The sequence below is a fragment of the Mauremys reevesii genome, linkage group 6, assembly GCF_016161935.1.
Source record: "Mauremys reevesii isolate NIE-2019 linkage group 6, ASM1616193v1, whole genome shotgun sequence".
Taxonomy (NCBI): domain Eukaryota; kingdom Metazoa; phylum Chordata; order Testudines; family Geoemydidae; genus Mauremys; species Mauremys reevesii.
Genome location: NC_052628.1, coordinates 106,232,807 through 106,250,050, shown reverse-complemented (window position 1 = coordinate 106,250,050; position 17,244 = coordinate 106,232,807). Strand labels below are relative to the sequence as shown.

Here is a 17,244-nt window from a genome sequence, read left to right as displayed (position 1 = left end):
GGCTTTCTTCTCAGCCTTCAGCCTAATACGTTAATTGGCCCATCTGGCCTCCATTAACCCTTTCAGGGTGAGTGTGGGATTGACAACCCATCACAGTTGCGCATATACTTGTAACTACCAATCAACTGAGTTTTATATTTTTACAGGGAAAGCAGGAATATAAAATGTTGTGTATATGCCAGGTGGCCAAATTGGGATTGTTGGAGCATCCTTAACTTTTGGAAGTTCCTGCCTTTTGAGTGATTGATAACTCAACCTTTTCATTGCATTATCATTCCTTCTTTATTTTTTTTAATAAATGTCTCATTTTATTTTTAAGGGAAAAAAAAGAAATTCTAAACTATTTCAGTTGCAGAGCATACAGATTCCACTGACTTTGAACAGATATCACTAATCTATACTTGGTCTGGTGATGGACTGTGGTACTTAACAGGCTGAATGTACTGTTTGGGCTGTGCCGGGGAATTCTAGTACTAGTTACTAGGACTCTGGAAGAGGGAAATCAAAGGAGGGGCTTTTTGCAGGTCCATCCTGAGCCCACACAGAGGATGTCCTGGAAGTGGTGGTTGTATGACAGAAATGTTTCCAAATCAGTATTTTTAAAGCTTTTCATTCCACTATAAGTTATGATGTTTTCAATTTTTATACTGATTTGGGATGAAAACTGATTTGGCTGAAATATAGGGATTTCCAATTTCCAGTACTAGCCTCAAAGGGAAATGTCCAACCTGATTAAACTGCTGAATCCTCTTTAAACTGTAACAGTGCTTTAGTGCAGCTATAGTGTAAGCAATTTCTTAATGCCCAGTGGTCTGAGTTGCTTTCTGTTGAACAGTGTGAATGACATATAAACTTGGTAATATTTACATGTTAATGGCTTCAAAACTACTGAACTAATTTTCTTCAGACTTGGCTTATTTTTTAAGTTCCAGTCAGATCTACAGAAAAAACTTCTGTAAGTTCAAAGTTCTTAGCTTATGGGTAAAGTTTTTGAAAGCACATTAGTGACTTAGGAACGCAAGTCCCATTTTCAAAAGTGACATAGGCACTTGGGCTCGTAAGTGCCTAAGGGCTACATTTTTAGATGTTTATAGGTGTCTGTCTACATTTAAAATAATGGGAGTTAGCTGCCTACGTACTTGTAAAAATCTGGCCCTGAGTCACTTTTGAAAATGGGATTTGGGCTCTTAAGTCTCTTAAGCACTGTTGAAAATTTAGGTAAGTAGGGTCATATGTGCACTGCCCTGCAGTTTGGACTATGGGAGTGTGAATAGCAGTTTGCACTAAAGTGCTGCATTGCAACTCCCCCATGTGGAGGCTGCGGGCAAAGTCATTTTTGAGTTATGGAACAAAATTTCTGACTGGAATATGAGGCAATAGAGTCTCGATAAATGGGAACAGGACTCAGAATTTAAAAAGTCCCAAACTCTAGCCCTGGCTATGCCATTAATTCGCGGTGTGTCATTTAGGTAAGACACTTTGTAACTACACCTCAGTCTCCCCATAGGCGATAATACCTATCTTGATTGGATGTTGTAAAGGTTAGTTGGTTAATGGCTGTGTAGTATTTTGAACATGTATTGTGCTATGGATTATTGTAAGTGCTTAGATACTGCAGTGATGGGTTCTGTATAAATCCTGTAAAATAGAGAGTTGTGGGTTGTTTATGCCCTAGTAACTTAAAATGAGTAAACTATGTTTGTTTCAAACTTCCAAACAAAAAATCCTCTTTTGGGTTGAAACGAAACCTGGAAGGTTTCAGTCCAAATGAATTGGACTGAGAAAGTTATGAGCAATTTACAGAGGGTGGTTTAAACTGGATAAGTAAAAGCAGCAAAGAGTCCTGTGGCACCTTATAGACTAACAGACGTATTGGAGCATGAGCTTTCGTGGGTGAATACCCACTTGGTCGGATGCATGGCTACCCCTCTGATACTAAAATGGATAAGTGTGTGTGTCTGTGTGTGTGCGCTTGCACACACGCAGTGACTTACGTATAATAAGTAATAGGAACGAAAAGATCCTGACCTCTGCTGTGAACAGATATGTTCAACTCATGCCCTGGATATGAGAGAGATTACACTAGGACTACGTTTATAATGAGGATATCTAATGATAACAAGCCATGAGAGCAAAGCTTGAATACATGTCACCACAAACTCAAGATAAAAATGCAACTTCTTAATACAGTATCAAGAGCAGGGGTTTATTTTATAGTAGTTGAGTACATACGAAAACTAGAGATGTTTAAAGTCAATTTTTAAAAAATTCATCTATCATCTTACATCACTTATTATCCCATGGGTCAGTTTTTCTATCTGTACTGGAGCATATGTCAATTTAAGTTACAAGAATACAGCCCATACATGTATTATTTAATCTTCTAGAAATTTCCATTTTTATTCTCGGTAAGTCGTAAGTTCTTGTGAAGACATCTTCCTGGGATGTTGGATATATTTACATGAAATACATTTTAAAGAAACCAGAACTCTCCACCAATGTCAGCAAACACACTCAGGCATCTTTGTTTCATACCTTTATCCCTGTAAATCAGTCATTTCCAGTGTTTTGTGGACTTCTGCCTGATTTGGGCAGAGAAAAATAGATAACTGTAAACCTAAACTGGAAACTGAACACAAAGGGGATTTTTACATTTTAAACATTTAGGGTTGGGCTGTTAAACATCTGTACCCAAATTTGTTCTGGCTCCACTTTCTGTTAGGTGGCACAAGCCACAGGGCACTGCATCAGTGATTCCTGGAGCGTGGGGACAGTTTAGATTGCAAGCTTGAGAATCAGCCTTCAGGAACAGAAATCTGTCTTTCATTTCCTCCCATAAGAAACTGTAGAGTCTGGCAGTTGCATGAGACTCCTGGAGGTGAAAGAGAGGGTCCTGAGGTGAGCAGAAGAATGCAGAGACAAATGGAGTGGCTTCAAAGGTGGTACTGATTTTAAAGAGAAAAGAATGCGAGAATCTCTGTTGCAGGTCCTGGATTCCTGCCAGGAGGTACCTTATTTCCAAACTGGCAGTAGGTCTCAGCAGGTTCCCCTCATCTGCAGCTGCAAGGAAAAGGAAGTGGAGGCCTGCTGAGAGTCTCTATTCTGAAAGGAAGGCGGCATTTCTCTAGTGCAGTCCAGGGACTGGCTCAAGGGAACACAGTTCTCCCCATGTTTGCAGTGTAGCTCTTTAAAAGCAGTTCACTCCCTCCCTCTGTTCAGCTTACTCTTGCATCCCACCCCATCTTAGAGAGATATGTGGTCTTTTAGGTAGACTACACATCTCTCTAAGTTACCGGACATGTACCATAGATCAATGTCAGTGCTTTGAATTGTATCCAGAACTGAAAATAGTAGAATTCTCCACTTTTGAAACATGGCATAATTGCCTCCGTATAGATAACAAAACCACATCAGTGGGTAGCCACATTCTGTACTTTTAGATGTAGGTTCTGTGTAGTTTTCAGGAGTGGCCTAGATTCTTTTCATTACCTACCAGCCTCACCTCTGACTTGTCTGGACTGAGCTCTAAGCAAATTACTTTTTTCATGCCCCTTATCTTTACCAGGCAGTTGGAAAGCCAAGAATACACTCTCTGGATCTGACGAATACAAGGCCAATAATTGTATGTCAACGTCATACTGGTGGCACTGCAGCCTTTATCATTTTATTGTCTACCCCAGTGGCCTCATCTATATGTGGAGCGGTAAAGGTGACAGAGAGCCCTCTTGGCAGATGGCGATTGCCCAACACTACCCTCTGTTACTTCTGAGAGGAAAGTGAAGTGTGATTTTTTTTTTCTTTTTTTTTTTTTGTCCACCCCACCAGGGTCCATGAGTGAGATGACAAAATCTCATGGTCAAACACAGAAAAGAGAAAATTCTAAATGTCTTTTCATTAAATTAGCATCTGTTGTGAGATTTTGCAGTAAAGAACAAGAGGCATAAACAAACTAGGGAAATACTAGAGAAGAGCAACAAAAATAATTAAAGATCTAGAAAACATGACCTATGAAGGAAGATTGAAAAAATTGGGTTTGTTTAGTCTGGAAAAGAGAAAACTGAGAGGGGACATGACAGTTTTCAAATACGTAAAAGGTTGTTACGAGGAGGGAGAAGAATTGTTCTTCTTAACCTCTGAGGATAGGACAAGAAGCAATGGGCTTAAATTGCAGCAAGGGAGGTTTAGATTGGACATTAGGAAAAACTTCCTAACTCTTAGAGTGGTTAAGCACTGGAATACATTGCATAGGGAGGTTGTGAAATCTCCATAATTGGAGATTTTTAAGAGCGGGTTAGACAAACACCAGTCAGGGATGGTCTAGCTAATATTTAGTCCTGCCGTGAGTGCAGGGGACTGGATTAGATGACCTCTCAAGGTCACTTCCAGTCCTACAAATCTACAGCACTTTATGAAGGAGAAGACTATGACCAGTGCCTTGAAAAGAACTTGCCAAATTATACAATTATCTGCTTTGGACCTCATACTTGTAGTAGGAGATCTGTTGTCCAGCTATACCGAAAGAAGGGCAGGAGACACCTGATATGGATTTAATCAGGCTGCAACTTTACTTTAGATTTCTGGGACTACCCGGCAGATAAAAGTGTACAGTGCAGGTAAACCCTATTTATTTTACTTTGTAATTACTCGGGGGGGGTCCCTCTTCCTAGCTTCCCCTCTTTTTCCATTCATGTCCCTCCAGCAAATCCATTGCTGGGACCTTACCATCCACCCCTGCCCCCTCACCCCATAGGAGGAGTAAGGTGGGCTATAAGAAAGGGGGGTTGGCTCCCTGCCATTCCAAAGATAGGAGCCCGAAACCCCACTCCGTTCCATTCCTTTAACCAGCACCTCCTTTTTAAGTCCTTTACCAGGCCATTTATCTGGTCACTGGATGCCTTCCCTATGGAGTGCCTGCACTGGACATCCACCATAAGAAGGCACCAGCAATTAGCTTAGCTGCCTCCCACCCCACCCCCGCTCCTGTCTTGCCTGCTGCATGGAGAAAGGGGTTTCCAACGCCAGAGCTTGCAACTTCAAAGCCTTTTGCCCTTACGTTCCAAGGGGGTGAGTCAGTGCTGTAAAGCTGACCAACACCACCTCTTTTCCGACCTAGTTCCCTCCCCTCTGCCATAAAGCACTACTGTCTTCCTCCGGCAAGCCCGGACAATGGCCCCCCTGCTTTTAGTGCAGGGCCGTCGTTCTCATTCAAGTGTAGTTAAACAAACAAGGTTACAAAACACCACAATTGACTGACATTACATTCTAAAGATCTGATCCTGGAAAAGAGAAAATTTGTGAGCCCTTATTCTCCTGCAGTGTCCTACTAATGTCATTCCCTTAACAGAATTGAGGATTTAGTTAGCCACATCATCCATTCGATTGTGGGGAAAAGAAAATAATTACCATTATTACATATATGGAAGGTCTGAAATTTGCTCAATAAGTTTAGTTCCATCCCATTAATGTACTTCAGTTTTGTGACTTTTTATTGTTAGGTATTTTACCCTAACAATAACATACAGTTATTTCAGTTATTTCATTTTTCGAACTGCTCTTCTCTGAGATCACCGTCTGATGTTATTCCTTTTGTATCTCTTTCAGAAATGTGTTTGGTAATTCTTTGTCCCAAAGAAGGTATTGTTTTTTGTGCATACCTCACACAAACTTTAACTAGGTTTAATACTGCTCTTTCAACTCAACATTTATAAAACCTCGTTTAACTTTAGACACATTTTTCTTATATTTTTAGTACTCGAGCTAACATCAGAAAGCAAAAGCAGGTCAGGGCCTTTGAATTTCACATCTTTAATTTTACAGGCCGTAGCATGGATATCTGATAAAGTGAAGTACTCCACATCTGCAGATTTCTCCACTGCCTTTCACCTGGGGACCCTGAAACTTTTCTTAGTATAAATGAGGTAATCATTGGACCTCATTCTAAAGCATTTGTAGTTAATTCTTCTGTATGTCAATAGAAAGCCAAACAGCTGTGCTATTGCTGTCAAGAAACCCCTTAAGGGAGTGTCAAGCAAGTTGACTGCTTCCTGCCTCAGCCCATGGCTTCCCATGAATTTTCTCAAGTCTCTGCTATGCAAAAAAATCTAGAAAAGAACATAAGAATCTGCCCAAGGGTCCTGACCTAAAAGAGAGAGCCAAATTTAAACTCTGATTCCCTTTCCTAAAACTCCAGATGGAGGCCTCCTCTGCTGAGACCACACTAACAGCTGTGTTGAGTGAAACATAGCAAAGAGAGCTGACCACTCTCTCACCAAGTGAGACTTAGGAGATTTGGGTTTCACAAGAAATATTGATTACTGATATGGGAACCATTAAACCTGCTAACATTACCACTGACACTAAGAATGGCCATTGCCAAAAGAAGGTAAAGACTCTTGAAACCAGACTTACAAACTGGAATAAGGTAAACTTGACATTGACACGCACCTTCATATAATCAAGCAACTTTTGTGTTAAACTGAACATAAGAATAGCCATACTGGTTCAGACCAAAGGTCCATCTAGCCCAGTATCCTGTCTTCTGACAGTGGCCAATGCCAGGTGCCCCAGAGGGAATGAACAGAATAGGTAATCATCAAGTGATCCATCCCATCACCCATTCCCAACTTCTGGCAAACAGAGGCTAGGGACACCATCCCTGCTAGTAGCCATTCATGGACCTATTCTCCATGAATTTATCTAGTTCTTTTTTTGAACCCTGTTATAGTCTTGGCCTTCACAACACCCTCTGGCAAGGAGTTCCACAGGTTGACTGTACGTTGTGTAAAAAAATACTTCCTTTGGTTTGTTTTAAACCTGCCACCTATTAATTTCATTTGGTGACCCCATGTTCTTGTGTTATCAGAAGGAGTAAATAACACTTCTTTATTTACTCTCTCCACACCAGTCATGATTTTATAGACCTCTATCATATCTCCCCTTAGTCATCTCTTTTCGAAGCTGAAAAGTCCCAGTCTTGTTAATCTCTCCTCATACGGCAGCCATTTCATACCCCTAATCATTTTTATTGCCCTTTTCTGACCCTTTTCCAATTCCAATCTATCTTTTTTGAGAAGGGGCCACCACATCTGCACACAGTATTCAAGGTGTGGGCGTACCATGGATTTATATAGAGGCAATATATTTTCTGTCTTATCTATCCCTTTCTTAATGATTCCCAACATTCTGTTTGCTTTTTTGACTGCTGCTGCACATTGAGTGGATGTTTTCAGAGAACTATCCACAATGACTCCAAGATCTTTCTTGAGTGATAACAGCTAATTTAGACCCATCATTTTATATGTATAGTTGGGATTATGTTTTCTGATGTGCATTACTTTGCATTTATCGACATTGAATGTCATCTGCCATTTTGTTGCCCAGTCACCCAGTTTTGAGAGAGCCTTTTATAACTGAAATCCAAAATGGAAGATCTAGAAAATCAGAGCTGCTGTTCCAACTGATGTGTTGTTGGGATCCCAGAGGATTTAGAAAGATCAGATATAGTACCCTTCACAAACTACCTTCTGCAGTCAGCTTGTTAACAGCAATGAACTCATCAGCCCTCTAGGCCAAAGCCTATGGGTAAGTCAGGCAAAATACCATGAGCAATCCATACTAACATTTCTAAGATTTGCAGATAAAAGAATCCTGCCAATATCTCAAAGTTGTTTTTTTTAAATGGTCATAAAATACATTTTTGTATGTATATCAGCATAGAAATGATGGTCAAATATTGATCCTCTCTGATCATGTTTGCTATTCAGCTGACCTGGTCAACTGATTTTTTTTCATAATGGTAAATATTAATTCTTTGAAGAGACAGAGGAACTAGAGGCACTTCTTCTGGTCCTGGAGCCTTTCCAGATCTCATTGAAGTAATGAGTCCTGACTTACATTGCAGGTCTCATCAAGTTATGAAGATTTTTTGTTTTATGCCATCATAGATGGTTATTTCTGCTTCCTGGTTACAGACCTTTTCTGTGAGTCACCTCTTCCCATTAGAAAGTACTGTTTTTGTTTAGGGTCTGCCTTTTGCAACCTTCATGGTGAACAATAGGCATAAATTAATTTTGTCCTAACTAGTTCACTCTTTGGATGTGATAATTTATTATTTTCTGTTAATAAATGAGTGAATGTGCCCTGTATTGTAGATAAAGAATATTTTTTCCTTTGAGGAAGTAACCAAATCACTTACTGCAATATTTCCTATGTCCACTCTCTGATCTCTTTGGCTACAAAAGAGACAACTCTTACTCCTGCCTGCTTTGTATGAAGATTCCTTCTTGTCTGGTATGATCCTCCGTTGTGATATTGTGACAATAGTTATTTTTTGTTGCCTTGATTCTTTTATATCTGGATTTCTTACTGTTCACCTGCAAACCAAAAAGTAGAAGGTAATGGGCTTGAGAATGCTGTAAAGGAATTATACTACCAACATTGACGCTCCTGATGTAGGTTTCTGGGATGCTGCAAAAGAAGTTCTCCATGGAATATTAATTATAATTATTGAGGGATATAAGAAAGTTCCTGTGAGCATCCTAATAAATATAGAGTCAAAACAGAAAAAACCCACTGAGAAGTATCTTTCTGAACCTGCCTTACTGAAGATAATTAAAATCAGAGCTGTAATTAATATATAAGAAACCAACCAAATCAAACATGTTCATAGGATCATAAATATTTGTATTTTTGATCAACCCAATAAACTGACAAAGTGTTGGCTTGGAAACTGTGCAAACAAAAATTAAACTTTAAATACAGTAGGTTAAAGATCCAAATTTGATATGAGCTGCCTACTTTCTATAATCTCTGCATTACTATGAAGGGGAAAGCAGACACACCTCACCATTTCTAGCATTATGCTTCCCAAGTTCTACTATGCAAAGGTAGAAAGCCTCAGTGCTGCCACTTTTCCTAAAGAGAGAAAGAGTACAATCTCAGGCTTGGCCAGTGAGGATCACTCAGGCTTTGGAGTGGCATTTTATTAATCAATGGCAGATTACTTAACTCCTAGTCTCAGTAGAGTTTTAAGGAGATTCTCCTCTTGGGGCTTGTCCCAGACAGTAGGTACCAGGTGACAATTACTCTGTATTCAAAGCAAGGCTACTCACTAGAGTCTTATGCTAATTACAATCCTGTTGCACTTCTCAAAGCAGAGGTCAAGATTGTCTAAATTGCTCAGGCTAATGTCCTAATTATTTAAATTTTATCAGATGGAATTTATCAGTGACCAGTACAGTCTTGACAATGTAGTGCTGACTGGTAAATATTCCCCAGTAGGTTCAATTGAAGGCTGATCACACCTTAATTGTATTTCTGAATCCAGAAAAGACTTTGACTGGGTAGAGTGGTCACTTCTGTTCAACCTTATGAGGTCTGTGGGCTCAGGGGTAAGTGTTAAATACCTTGATCTTCTGATAACTCCTAACCCTTCCCAACTATAGACTGTAAAGGATTTTTTGTCTGAAGTATCAATAAATCTGTCTTTCTGGGTGGACATTTCTATCATTTGGCTGGGCTTTATTAATATGGACAACATGATAGCTTTTCTTTATACACTTTTTGTGTATACCATACCTCCATGTTATAGCCCTTTTTTTATGTTTCTGCAGAGTGATTAGTAAATTTTGTAAAGCAGAATAAGAAACCTAAGATAGGATGGAATGCCACTTGTAGCTTCAGCTAATTTTGGGTTGTTATGCTTAGGAGAAAAGCATTCAAAAGGATTAGACATATTCATGTTTCGTATACACTCGATATTAATGGGAAATGGCCTATTAAGAGCACCTAATATAACTTACAAGTTGCCAGGATTGAGCATCTATTAGACAGTGGAGTTATTAGGGTTACACCCGCTGTCTTGTTCAGCATGGAAGCTTGGCTGAAAGATAAAAATGAAAGCAGAATTTCCCAATGTGTTTTCCCATTCACACCCCTTAAATGTTCTTATGTCAGAAGGCCTTATCTTGAAAAATCTCATTGCTGATCTTTCTGAATGTAGCATAATGAAATTTTCTTGGTCATCATAAAGGGAAAATCTTTCAGAGCATGGAAAAAAGTGTGAAAATAACTTGTAAAGCTGGTCCTCATTTTCAATATTTGCAAAACTGAGATGAAAAACAAAATTGCCCCTTTTCATGCAAATACGGAAGCCTGTATTCTTGTATATGGTACAACCAGGAGTTTTATATCATAAACATATTGCTACTTGGTCACTTTATATCACAAGAAAAATCAGTTATATTTGACTGCATTGGAGAGAGTTCACAATTAAATGGACATAGGCAGATAAAATTGCTATTAAAAGGTTTATGAAGGCATACTCCAGCTCTTATTCCATTAGAGAATCCCAGATCTCTATAAGATTTACATCTCCTCAGCTCTGCTTCATACAACTAACTCGGTCATGTTTCCTCTTTGCTGGAAGGGGGTGGTGTCAGTGTAGATTATTGGCTCACTTGTGATGGCTCTACCTGAACGTTTAATCATTTTGGTCAGCAGTTCAATAATGTACCTTGGAGATAACTGGCATACAACTATACTTTACCCTAAAGATTTCTGCTAGGAATACCCTCTCTGCTCCTTTAACGAGTACCTATGCACATTATTTCATTATAGTAATTAGAAATCAGATTGCCTGTAAGTAGAATCTTGCAACTCTCACCTCTAATATTGGATATGTCTGGTTGTATTAGAAACATTACAGTAATGGAGAAATTTGGACTTGCTTTCACAGGTATTCTAAAAAGGAAGGCTCAGGTGTCCCTAAGCACCACCATCTCCATACATTTTTGGCATTAACCTAAAAATCAGTTCAGTACACTTTCTCCCTCCCTCACACATACATTCACACTTTACAAACTTTTATCCTCTGTAATCCAACTGATTCAATTCAGTTATAGCGTTTTGAATTTCTTTTTAAAATTTTGCGCTATTATGTCATTAATATTAACTCTGTGTGTAGACTGATCTTTTATTAAAATCACATTATTCTTATCATTAAAATCATAATACTGAACCGTATGCCTTACAATGATGGAGCAATTATCACTTGAGGTATAAATATATGTACATATTTCTTTTCTAACCATAAAAAAATGTAAACTAACAATAATGGGCTTATCCACTCTTTTATGTATGAAGGGATCAAGGATGCGAATGATTTTCAGTGACTTCTTGATGCCTCTTCACCGTAGTGCAGAGTTTTTCAGTCTTTGAAACTCTGGCATCCTGCTCCTTCAGCTCAATTTCAATATCTTCCATCTTTCATTGGCTGCCCAGATTATTGGTTTGAGGTGTCATACTCTCCATTTTATCTTCGTCAAGTCCTTTTGCTATTGATATATTGGATGATTGTAAACATATTTATCCAAAATGTATTTGAGGGACATAGAAAATCACAAATCCAAAGATCATGAGCCCTAGGATATATTAGAGAGGAGGAGTAAAAAGAGGAAAGGATGGTTGGACAGAGCAAAGGACTGAGAGTCAGGAGAGCATTTCCAGACCCATAACAGATTTTTTTGTGTAACTGTGGGAAAATCCATAAAGATGCTATATGAAAGCATACAGTATATATTTTAATATACACAACACTAGAACAGTACTTATTTCACCAATATGTCATGTGTTTTGTGCCACAGCTATACAGCAATATTACAGATTTTATTTGAGAAACTAGATAGTGTATGCAAAACAGTGTTACTAGTGTTGTATCTTTTTTTTCTCTTTTGTCAACCAGTGGCCATGCACATCAGTTGTATTAATAAACAGACATTTATTTGATCATCTATTTCCAAAGCATATGATAGATAAGTGAGTATGACAGCCACTAATTTGACCATTATCATTATCATATTATCATTTACTTATTGATGCACCTGAGTGGCAGTATTAATTACATGTGTCTAATAATGCAACTTCAACACATCTTTTGCAGCAGATAGAGTGGTTCAGCTGTTTGCCATGTTTCAGCTAGTCTGGACCAGGAGAGACAAACACTTTTAATATCTTACAAGAGCCTCTACTACCCAAAGTAGTAATGAATACAGGTTATATTGTTGCGTGATTTCTTGAGTGTGTTAGTTTCCTGACAGGTTTATTCCACACCTATGCAGTTGAATAACTGTGACTAACATATAATCAGGTGTCAGAGAAACAGCTAACTGACTGTACATTTTTACAAAATACCATCCTACATATCTCCTAGTAAATTATAATTATCCAGTCAAGTAGTGCCAAATACAGGTATGTGACTCTGATCTGTCTCTTTCATACTCTCCTTCAAAGTAAAAAGAACAAAATAAAAGCTCAAAGATCACAAGTTCAGAGGTATTAGATATTTTTACATGCTAACAGAGGACATAAAAAGTGTGTGTGTGTGTGGGGGGGAATAAAGTTCAAAACTCTGATAAAGGATAAAGGTGATTACGTGATTAGGCAGCAGACAATAACAATATTTATGAAAAATAAACTTTTGATACTTCTCATTCACAAGAAAGGAAATTTGAAATAGCAAACAGGTTTTTTAAGTTGAAGATCTGAAAAAAGGATCAAAGTATCTTTCAGTACATAAATCTTAAGAAACTGCAAACATCTTAGTTTATAAACTGTATGTACTATCAGTAAGCAAAATTGCAAATGGTTCAATATTTGCAAGTTTTATCCTAAATGGCGAAAGAAGAGAGAAAGATAACTAAAAAGTAACAGGACCCAAAGCAACAGGGATTAAATAGTTTAAAATAAAGCTAGTAAGAAGTATGATTGCAATTCATAGGTTAGGCATAGATAAGATACATAACTTTCAAATAAATTAGGAGTTGTTGTGGGCCTTTTTCTGTGGTGTGAAAAACTTCTAGACAAATAACTACACTGGATACATTTCAGTTTTATTTCAAGCAGACATCCTTACAGAAATCCTCTGCCCCCAATAACAAGTTTGGATTTTTGCTCTAACCATGAGAATAACCATAGAGTATGCAACATTATGAAAAAGGAGTTTTATTTTTCTCCATTATATGTCATCAGAGATTATCTGGTTCAGGATTTCTCTAATTTTTTCATTGTACAGACCTCTTGTGTGAGAGAGAGAGAGATCCTCTTATGGGCCACCTCCCCCTCTGATTTCATTAAAGGTCTCCAGATGTTTGGTTGTTAAAACATTTCAAACTGTGAACCCGCATGTTGCCTCCTGACCACTTTCTGAGAACCAGTCATCTAGTTCCTCTGTTGAACTAATTTTTTCTTTGCTTAGTTTTACTGTCATTATCTGTATTTAGAGCAAGTTAGGCAGATAAAATATAGTTGCTGTTTTCCTGCAGATCTTGTTATTGAATAGTGTTTGTATATTAAGGGCTGTTCAGGTAGATACATACAGAAGAAACTATCCCAAGATTTTTGCACTGTACTATATTAGTTTTATTGCTAAGTGCAGCACATTACTGTTGCGGTCTAAAAATATTGTATTGGAGGTAGGCTTTACAGTAACATTTTTTTAGGCACGAGAATAGAATTTGGTGAATATAAAGTATCTTTCATATTCCAGATAGATCACTGCAAATCTGGGTTTTATTCTATATCAGTTAAAAAGAAGAACATAACAAAAGAAAGTAAATCTAATCCCAGCACCGTGACCGGGTGCCATGCCAGCCAGTACAGCTGCCCCGCCCAGGTCAAGTGATCAGTGTCCTGCCATCCAATCTCCTCAGCCATCTCTCTCCATCCTCTCCTCTCTCTCCTCTCCATCCCCATCTCCTCATCTACCATCTTAGCATCCTGGCTATTAGCCCACCATGGACCTAGCCATTTATTTTTTCCCCAGTCCCCTTTTTCTCCTTCCTCAGCCTGTAGTAGTCCCACCTGAGTTCAACCCCCTCAGGTAAAGTTCTTGAAGTTGAAGAAAGTGATTGTTTTTTTTATTTTTTTTTTTTATTTTTTTAATTTTTTGATTTTTTTTTTAGTTTTTGTTCTATTAAATAATCCAATAACTTTTTTTTTAAGTAACTTTCTTTATCCTCTATCATTCTCTCTTTCATCCCTCCTCCCCCCCTGTCCCTCCTCTCTTCTCTTTCCTCTCCTAGCCTCTTTAATCTCTCTTCCCTCCTAACCCTTCTCTCACCTCTTCTCATTTTTTTTCTTCTTTTCTTTGCCTTTTTTTTTTTGAAATCTCTTTTTAGTTTTGAGAGTATTCGAGATGTAGGTACACTGTATTATATATATGGGGGATAATGGATTTATAAGTCTTATATAATATATTCTTTTAATTATTCCTAACATCCTTTTAATTTTTTTCCTATTATTTTTTTTTTTTTTTTGACTTTTTGACTGCCTCTGCACAACTAACTCAGAACTATCAGAACTACTTCTTTTAACTTGACTGACCTGTCACTAAATTGTATGTCATGTTGTATGTATAGTTGTTTTTTTTTTGTTATTTTTTTTTTACATTACATTTTACATTATTCATTTCATTTTTTGCATTTTTGTTCTTTTTTGTGATTTCTTTTTTTCTCTTTTCTTTCTTCACAATCTGCTTCTCTTAACTCTCTCTAGTAGTTCAGTTCTTTGTCAACTGCAAACTTCACCTCACTCTTTACCTTTCTTTCAGATTATGAATGAATTGAATAGGATTGGTCCTAGACTGACCCTTGGGAACACCACACAGTTACCCTCCCCTCTTCTGATAATTTATTATTAATTTCCTTTCCTTGTTTCCCTTGTCCAAGAGATCTCAATCCATGAAAGGACCTTCCCTTTTATCCCATGACAGCTTAATTTACGTAAGAGCCTTTGGTGAGGGACCTTGTAGTTCTTATGCTACACTTGTCACTGTAGTATCTAAGAACCTTCCAGTAGTGTAGTAAGTGACGTGACTAATGTCTGCTACATGTAGTTCATTCTGTCTGTTGTCGTATCCCTGTGGGGAGAATTGTGCATGTTAGTGTTGTTTTATTTGGGGGTTTGTTTTAAATGTACAGGGCAGATTTAGCATGGGTTCATGGGCTTAATTGCACTGTGACAACGGGGTATAAAAACCCCACACTGGTGACACAAGGGTTAAGGAGTTGTTCTGGACCCAGGAAGCCACACCCCCTCACTCCTGCTGGGCATGCTCACGGTGGAGGGAGAGTGCAAGAGGGAGCAACTTAGCTCAGTCTGGGCTGACTGAGCAGGAGAACAACTGGATGCTGTAGTCTCCCGCAGAGAAGCCGCAGAGGCTCCAAGAGGCCGGGAGTAGATCTCAGTCAAGCTGTCACAGGCCTTCCAACTGCGGGGGCCGAGGATGACAGATCGCTGCAGAGAGGGGAAAAGGCTCCGGAAAGTGACCTAAGAGGACTCCAAGGAGGACCCAAGGACAGACCTGTGGCAAGACAGAGGAACAGAAACAGGGGTAGGAAATGACCCAAGGAACAGGTATAAGGGTGCCAGCCCCTAGGCCATGTAGCTGAACCATTAATTTGGAGGGCCTTCGGTTTGAACCCAATGGAGCAAACTCTCACTTTTGGGCCACAGACTCTCGCTGTTGGGCGATATTATCGCTCATTCTAGCCTCTAGGCAAGGTGGCCATGGACTCCGCACCACTATTTGTTTATGTTAGAGAAGTCAAGTCAAAGAAGCACACCTTGGACTTGGAGTGGAAGGTGATAAGATTTGTGATGGTCCTTAGTTCCTGCGGGAGGTTGTTCCATAGTCTTGGCCTGGCCCTCAAGAAAGCTCCATCTCCTGCACTTTTGGGATTTACCTTGTGGTAAAAAGTTCTATTCTGTTTGAGGAGCATCCACAGTTTGAGGTCAACCACAGTCATCAACCTGGTCTTCATCTCAGAGCTTTAGGTGATCTTTTAGATATGATAAACCCAGACTATTGAGCACCTTTGAACATAAGGACTGAGACCTTAAACTTGACTCAGTATTCTGTGGGAAGACAGTGTAGAGAGTGGAGGAGTAGTCACTATAGTGCCTGTAGGCACATTTGGAACCTTTGGGGCCCTTATTAATAGCTCACACATAATTTTGGACAACAGAACCAGTTTTACTGAGAATAAAACTGTTTACTAGGGAACAGAGGTTATCATCCTGTCCTTTTAAAAAAATGCTATGGGGATCTTTAAGTTTCATTTGGATGATGAACAGAGACATGCAGGTAAGTCACATGTGGCGAGATCTTTCTCTCAGAGAGACATGTCCTTACATTTCCTTGCCTGTGGGTCTCTGTGTACTAGAAAGTCTGAGGATCTCATTTGGAATCCGTAGGTATAGTTCTAGCTCTTGATAATTCACCCTTTTCTATATAAGCAACAAAGAATCCTGTGGCACCTTATAGACTAACAGACGTTTTGCAGCATGAGCTTTCGTGGGTGAATACCCACTTCTTCGGATGCAAGTGGTGGAAATTTCCAGGGGCAGGTTTATATATGCAAGCAAGAAGCAAGCTAGAGATAACGAGGTTAGTTCAATCAGGGAGGATGAGGCCCTGTTCTAGCAGTTGAGGTGTGAAAACCAAGGGAGGAGAAACTGGTTCTGTAATTGGCAAGCCATTCACAGTCTTTGTTTAATCCTGAGCTGATGGTGTCAAATTTGCAGATGAACTGGAGCTCAGCAGTTTCTCTTTGAAGTCTGGTCCTGAAGTTTTTTTGCTGCAGGATGGCCACCTTAAGATCTGCTATTGTGTGGCCAGGGAGGTTGAAGTGTTCTCCTACAGGTTTTTGTATATTGCCATTCCTAATATCTGATTTGTGTCCATTTATCCTTTTCCTTAGAGACTGTCCAGTTTGGCCGATGTACATAGCAGAGGGGCATTGCTGGCATATGATGGCATATATTACATTGGTGGGCGTGCAGGTGAATGAACCGGTGATGGTGTGGCTGATCTGGTTAGGTCCTGTGATGGTGTTGCTGGTGTAGATATGTGGGCAGAGTTGGCATCGAGGTTTGTTGCATGGGTTGGTTCCTGAGCTAGAGTTACTATGGTGCGGTGTGCAGTTACTGGTGAGAATATGTTTCAGGTTGGCAGGTTGTCTGTGGGCGAGGACTGGCCTGCCACCCAAGGCCTGTGAAAGTGTGGGATCATTCTCCAGGATGGGTTGTAGATCCCTGATGATGCGCTGGAGGTTTTAGCTAGGGACTGTATGTGATGGCCAGTGGAGTCCTGTTGGTTTCTTTCTTGGGTTTGTCTTGCAGTAGGAGGCTTCTGGGTACACGTCTGGCTCTGTTGATCTGTCTCCTTATTTCCTCGTGGGTACTGTA

General features: G+C 39.3%; 1 protein-coding gene and 1 long non-coding RNA gene across 9 annotated transcripts in view; one reads left to right on the top strand and one right to left on the bottom strand.

The window, feature by feature from the left end:
* The window catches only part of KDM4C (lysine demethylase 4C), a 415,762-nt gene that overhangs the window by 316,391 nt on the left and 82,127 nt on the right, over positions 1–17,244 (top strand). The gene's annotated exons all lie outside the window — the stretch shown is intronic.
* The window catches only part of LOC120407935, a 98,778-nt gene that overhangs the window by 74,324 nt on the left and 7,210 nt on the right, over positions 1–17,244 (bottom strand). For all 3 annotated transcript variants that reach the window (XR_005600338.1, XR_005600339.1, XR_005600340.1), the window contains exons 2-3: positions 9,801–9,880; positions 8,195–8,372 (exon numbers count right to left, since the gene is read on the bottom strand). This is a non-coding gene — a long non-coding RNA (uncharacterized LOC120407935). The remainder of the gene's footprint in view (positions 1–8,194; positions 8,373–9,800; positions 9,881–17,244) is intronic.